Source organism: Pinus tabuliformis, chromosome 3_2 (genome assembly GCF_031772625.1).
Source record: "Pinus tabuliformis cultivar Carrire ecotype Pingquan chromosome 3_2, CPIR1, whole genome shotgun sequence".
Classification (NCBI taxonomy): Eukaryota; Viridiplantae; Streptophyta; class Pinopsida; order Pinales; family Pinaceae; genus Pinus; species Pinus tabuliformis.
In genome coordinates this window covers 707,245,553-707,252,668 of record NC_142302.1, presented here as the reverse complement: position 1 = coordinate 707,252,668, position 7,116 = coordinate 707,245,553, and positions in this window count along the sequence as shown.

Here is a 7,116-nt window from a genome sequence, read left to right as displayed (position 1 = left end):
AATTAGATATCGTGATGCATCAGGTACGTAAAACTATATACTGTGTATCAACCTTTCTTAAAATTTATCAACAAGAGGTATGGAGACTCATCTCTCAATTCCAATATTTTGATATTATTTTTGTACCAAGAATGCGTAATGCAATTGCAGATGCTTTGGAAAACGTAGCTACTAGGATGACACCATTAAGGGAGAGATTTTCTATTGAAATTTTATATAAGCCATCTGTCCCAAATAAAATCACTAATTTACATGTTTTTTATGATGATCAACAAATACTACATTTCATGGCTAACGTTGACGTCTTCAAGGACGTAGCAATAGACAAGGATGAGCACAAGTAGTCTCTGTAGGATGCAATAGATGCAAGCAAAGGCAACCCCATCCCTAAGGTTGTGGTATCACTTGAGAAGTTGTATGACTTGCAGAACCACTTTCAGGGACTCGTCAATGTTAAAACTCACAACTCTACATTGTTGCATGGATATATTAATTTGGGAATGGATAAGGATCCAAATTTTTTGAATCTCGGTACATGTTGCACACCTCATGAGTGGCAAGATTTCATCCGCCTCTTCAATCAGTACCGAGATGTGTTCATGTGGACATACGAAAACCTCAAGACATGTGACACATGAATAATCCAGCATGTCATGCTAATCAAGGAAGGGGCCAAGCCTTTTCAACAGAAGCTAAGGAAATTTCATCCTTCGCTTGAGCCCCTCATACAGAAAGAATTGACTAAGTTGTTGGATGCTCGGATCATTTACAAAGTTTGACATTCCATGTGGGTTTCCAATCTAGTTCCTGTTAGAAATATATCTGGGGAGATCCGCCTATGCATAGATTTCCGTAACCTCAACAGTGCCTCAGAAAAATAAAACTACCTAGTGCCATCCATGGAGCATATACTACAAATAGTATCTAAAGCAGAGATTTTTTCTTTGCTTGACAAATTTTCAGGATACAACTAGGTTCTGGTAGTAGAGCCTGACATACTTAAAACAACCTTCTGTACAAAGTGGGGCACATTTTCTTTCTGAAGGATGTCTTTTGGACTAATGAACGTAGGCATAAATTTTCAGTGTGTAATGGACATCACCTTCTGTGGGCTCATCAGACAGAGCATGGTGGTCTACCTCGATAATGTGATAGTCTTCTCAAGAAAACATTCAGACCACTTATACCATCTTAAGAAAATATTTGAGGGATGTCAAAAATGCAAGATATCCTTGAATCCCAAGAAGAGTTTCTTTGTAGTGTTCGAGGGAAACCTACTTGGAAACATCATTTCCAAGAATGGGAACAATGTAGATCCAGATAGAGTTCAAACCATCACGCAGATTCATCACCCCGTGAACAAGAAAGCCATGTAGTCTTTCTTGGGGAAGATCAACTTCCTTAGAAAGTTCATCTCTGATCATGCGCATATTTTCAAACCCATCCAAAATATCATCAAGAAGGATGCAATCTACAGTTGGGGAAAGAAGGAAAAGGACGTGTTTTCCTGTATCAAGCAAGCTATAGTAGAATCACCCGCATTGTATAGCCCAAACAAGGATTTCTTGCTCTATACTATTGCTTCCGACACTTTACTCATTGTTGTGCTCACTCATAAGGATGAGTTGAATAATGAAAGACCCATCACCTTCATGAGAACGAGCCTACAAGGACCTAAACTCAACTATCCCACTGTGGATAAACAAGCATATGCAATGTACGAGGTAGTGAAGCATTTCAGACCTTACCTCTTGAAGAATCACTCAATTTTCTTTGTGCCGCACCGAGTAGTCAGAGAACTGCTTGTTCAGAAAGAGCTAGGTAAAAGGAGGGAAAACTAGATGACAGGACTGCAAGAGTACAATCTTGACATCAAGCCAATTCACACCATTAAGGGTCATGGTCTATTCAGAATAGTAGTGGAAGCAATACATGCGCAGGAGGAAGAAGAAGAGCTCGTACATAGAGTGATTTATAGAAAGAATCACAATGGTGTGTTGCACAGGTGCTTGGAGGCACATGATTCAGAAAGGGTGTTATGTGATCTCCATCACAGACCAGTCGAGGGACACTTCGAGGGTAACACAAAAATTCACAAGGTCATGCGGGCTAGCTTTTACTATCCTACGTTGTTCAAGGATGCACATGCCTATACCCGCAAGTGTCCAGTCTATCATATATGTGCCAACTCAAACCAAAGGTCAACATCCCCATTGTAGCCCATTGCAATGGAAGAACCATTCCAACATTGGGGCTTGGATATTATTGGGGATATTTTCCCACATTCGTCAAAGCAACATCGCTATATCTGACTACTATAGATTACTTCATGCAATGGACAAAAGAAATTCCACTGAAACAAGTGAACGGCTAGGAAGTCATCAAATTCCTACAACATAACATCATTTCCAAGTTTGGTGTTCCCGTATCACTTGTTTTTGACAATGAAACATACTTTTCTTCATTGAAGCTTTATGAATTTTCATTGCAAAATGGTATTGTGTTGAATCATTATGCTAACTACTACCTACAGGGAAATTGTCTTGGTGAGTCTACAAACAAGAACCTCATCCCCATTATCAAAAAGAACATTTACTCTAAATATATAAACTAGAACTCCACACTGGTGAATTCTTTATGGGCTGACCGAGTCACACCTAAGCCTTCTCTGAATACCTCCCCCTACTTCCTGGTATATGGAAAAGAAACCATCCTCCCGTTGAACATCTACTTGCCTGCTCTCTAGTTATCCCAAGAATCCCAAGGCAAGTCGTGTCTGTTAGTTCAACATCGGATGGACACACTGCACAAACTATAGGAAGAAAGGATGAACTTAAAAGAAAAAATTACACTCCACCAGAACCGTATCAAGAGATGGTTCGACAGAAAGTCTGCAAGGAGTACTAGCTTCAGTTTAGGAGACCTAGCCTTGAAGTGGGATAAACCCCATGAGGACAAAGGCAAACACACGAAGTTTTAGTACTTGTGGATTGGTCCATTTAACATCCACAAGTAGCTTCATCAACACATGTACCATCTTCAATCACTTAACGAGAGAATTGACACTCTCCCCATCAATGACCAAGACTTAAAATGTTATTTTTCAATGATCTAGGGCTGTGCCCAGTGCTATGTACATAGTATTTTCACTTATTTCTCTATTGTTTTGTTTACTGTTTTGTTTTCCTTACTATCATGTTGTTTTTCTTTTGTAAATAAGTGTTGTTCCGCACTACGTTTTGGCTTCTGAATGTGTATATGGCTGGATTTCAAAGAGTCTTGTGACACTACAACATTTGACCAGTCCTCTGTCTGTCTTCTTTGTGTTTGGTTGTAACTTTTGGCCGATGAAGCCTTGATGGAAAATATGATCCATTTGTAAGGAGAGTTTTGGTCAAACCATGAACCTATTTCCAGCCTGGGAAACCTCATTCCTATACTCAGTCTTCTTCTTTGGTGTGTTCAAGCTTATCCAACTAGTAGAAATAGAGAAGGGGAAAATATAAATGAGAAAACCTTAATCATAGGTATTTACATTATTCTATGAAGGAAAAACCTCTCCTTCTCTCAATAAGTCGAGATCCCTCTTCCGCCCAAAAAATAAATAAGTGCTTATGCACAGTTCTATTTTAAAAAATAACAAAGACGAAAGAAGAGAAAGGCTTCCTGCATAGAAAGGTGAAGTAGGAAACTCCATTGGGGTACTTTCCAGGCTCATTGGAAGTGGAATAATGTTTATGTTCTTGTGTGACTCCGCTAAGGTACCGTCCAGGCCTACTGGGAGTGGAGAAACACTAGAGATGAAAACTTATGCTCAGAGAATCTTAAGCTCGTGAGCTAAAATACCCTTCCCAATTCGAAACACTATGATTTGGATGAACCTTATGTTGTGTTCAACTAAGTTGGTACAAGGTGAACCATGTCTGCCCATGGGGTAAGTGGGGAAGATGAAATGATCTGCACGATGAATTAGTACTCTCTGAAAGACGAAGGCCCTACAGTGCAAATGAACCAAAACAGAGAAGCTGGTATTCACTAGTGTGTCACCAAGTGCTGTAGAGGCTACAACACTCTCCAAAATTTTGGCCTACACTCAAATTTCAGAGCTGTTGTGGAGGTAAATCCCCTCTGTGGACAGAGGCGATCCCTACTAGTCCAATAGGGTCTAGCAACAATCAAACAACGCTAACACGCAGGTTCCTAATTGCAAATTAAAGACCAATGATGAAGGCCTACCTGGATTCCAACGCTAATACTTGTAGAAGAGTTGATGCTCCAGTTCCTTTGCCCCAGCTGGTCACAATCCTCAAGATCCTCGTGCACGGACACCTGCACATGCAAAGAACGAAACAAACACAAGCATAAAATCCAGTAGATACAACTATATATTAGTCAGAAAGGATATAACTCAAATACCATCATAAAGACAATAAGAGTGGAACCATAATGGTAGTTGTCTATTATTAATAAACAAAGAAGAATACAACCATAGTTATGACGTCAAATCCTTCTCAAGAGGGTCCAGCCAGCAAGTCCCTCAAACATTCACCCTTGAAGGTAGATCTCCCAAGACAAAACTCTCTCCCACACAAGTTTACACAAGAAATAAACACTTCACAACCTTCCTTAAGCTCTCTAGCAATCCCACACTTGTCACACCAGCTACCTATCAAGCTCACACACTAGCAGCAACACTCCAAGCACTATGAATTCCAAACTAGCAGCTCATGGTAATGGTGGAAGCTTAAATAGGAGAAGGAGTCTCCATGAATGATGGGAGGATGAGGTTATCTCCAAGGAAGGTGGCTCAAATGACGAAACATACATGCCAGAGAAGGTAGGGCGACATTTACAAGGCCAACAACCAGGTATGGAGTCATACGGAAGGCCGGCTGTTAGAACAAACTCGCCCAGACTGGATCATCGCGGGTGCATAACTGCACTAGAGCACTGACATCGCTGCTGAATAACAAAGAAAGTCATATCAGCGCGATCAGATATAAGTAACAGACGCGTTGTCTCATGAAATTTGACCAGCGCGGGAATCACGTGTACTTCCGTGCTGGCAGCGCATTCGGTCTGTTTTGGAGCGCTCATCAGCGCGTTTATTTTTACAACAGTCACGATGATAGCAAAACTTTGGCAAAGTGGGTCATTTGGCAGCATTAGAGAGCATGAGCATGATTAATTTGGTCTCATGACACAGCAGGAAGACTGACAGGGAGACAATGACAAATTACTGTGTAACAGATGCCCCCTAAAGCATGAAGCCCGAGAGAGTGGGAGGGGTGAAATGCTTTATGAAACCGACTGAACTGGAACACCACCAGGAAGGACCTGCATGCAAGTACAACTGATATCTCTGATAATCAATTACATGTAGTCTAGGCATGGGCGCAGCCATCCAAAAGACATATGGAAGAGGTCTGTGGTATGGACGCAGCCACCCAACTAATGAGACCATGATGATAGTAAATGTATGGTCGCAGCCATCCATGAAGACTCAGGTATGGGCATAGCCATCCATCAATGAGTCATGTAATGATCATAGTAATCCACAAAATCACAACCTGGATCTCAATAGACAAAATCCAGGGTCTTGCGCTCCATCTCGACCCGAACAAAGTACAAGTTCAAGCATGTGAATATAGGAGTTGAAGTCGAACATGCAAGAACATCGTCTGATTACCAGTCAATGACGAAAACTGTTAACAGACGCGAGAGGTACCATCAATAATGACAATGGTCCTCAAGGTACTATAGGTGTTACACAGTAATTTGTCACCATTGGTCACCGTCCCTGTTACCCCTTTACCGTACTTTGGAGGACTCATTCCGGGACCTGTGAGCAGTGACATAACTTAAAAACACTTGCATTATGTTCCCCTAAGTATGGACTTCATGTGCCCTAAAGACACCTCCTGCAAAATATCCCTGAAAAGTGCCCTTTTTCCATTAGCGCGGGTCCACAGTGTACTACCCGCGCCAATGAGGGAGATCCTCAAAATAAGGCGCGCCCATTGGCGCTCTGTCTTAGAGTAACACCCGCGCCAACCGAGTTTGGAAAAGATTTTTAACAAACGCGCGCCCGGATGTTTTTTCCCTTCAAGTCATGAAGTCTTTTGAGGATAAAGCTAATCTTCTAGATGTCGAGATTCATCATCTATCCCTTACATCTATCCACAACGGCTTTTTGGAGATAATGCCAATCCATAATGGGTGTCTTGATGCATTGTATCTTCCTCCCCTTCTCCATCTATAAAAGTCTGTCCTCATGCATTTGACAAGGGAGTTTTTGAGTAGTAGTGATAACGCTTGTCCTGAGTGATAGTAAGAGTCTTGGAGCATAGGGAGGTTATGCTGCCGGAAGTCTGAGAGAGAAAGGTCTATTGCAAGACATATATAGCTGCTCGCCCAGCCAAAGGAGAGATTCAACGTCAGAACTTTGGTTGTATCTTTCTTTGTTGATTATTCATTAATGAACGACTATCATTATGGTTCCGATCTTATTGTTCGCTATGATAATGTTTTATCTATATCCTTTCTGACTGATATATAGTTGTATTTAGTGGATTTTATGCTTGTATTCGCTTCGTTCTTTGCATGTGCAGGTATCCATTCGCGGAGATCGTGAGGATCGTGATCTGCCGGAGCAAGGGAACGGGAGTATCAACTCTTCTACGACACTAGCGTTGGACTCCAGGTTGGTTCTCATAATCTACTTTCAATTTGCAACTAGGAACTTGCATGGTAGCGTTAATTGATTGTTGCTAGACCCATTTTGGGCTAGTGGGATCACCTCTGTCCGCAGAGGGGATTTACCTCTCCAACAATTTGGCGACTCCGCTAGGGAAGCTATTTTTTGTTTGATTCATAAACCTTGGATGGAGCCTGAAGTACGGCCAGGCAGCCTTCGAAACGCTATTGCTTTGCATTAGCGAAGTAGATCAACGCCACTTCAGTCAATCTTCGGTTTGGTTTACGAACTGAACAGCTTGGAGTTTGTCATGCACCTTGATCTCTCTTGGTTGCTTTCTTAGATGAGTTTTCTGAGCTGGATTTTTATGCTTGGTTTGCCTGTCTGTATATTTGATCTGTCTGGTTTCTGTTAGTCAA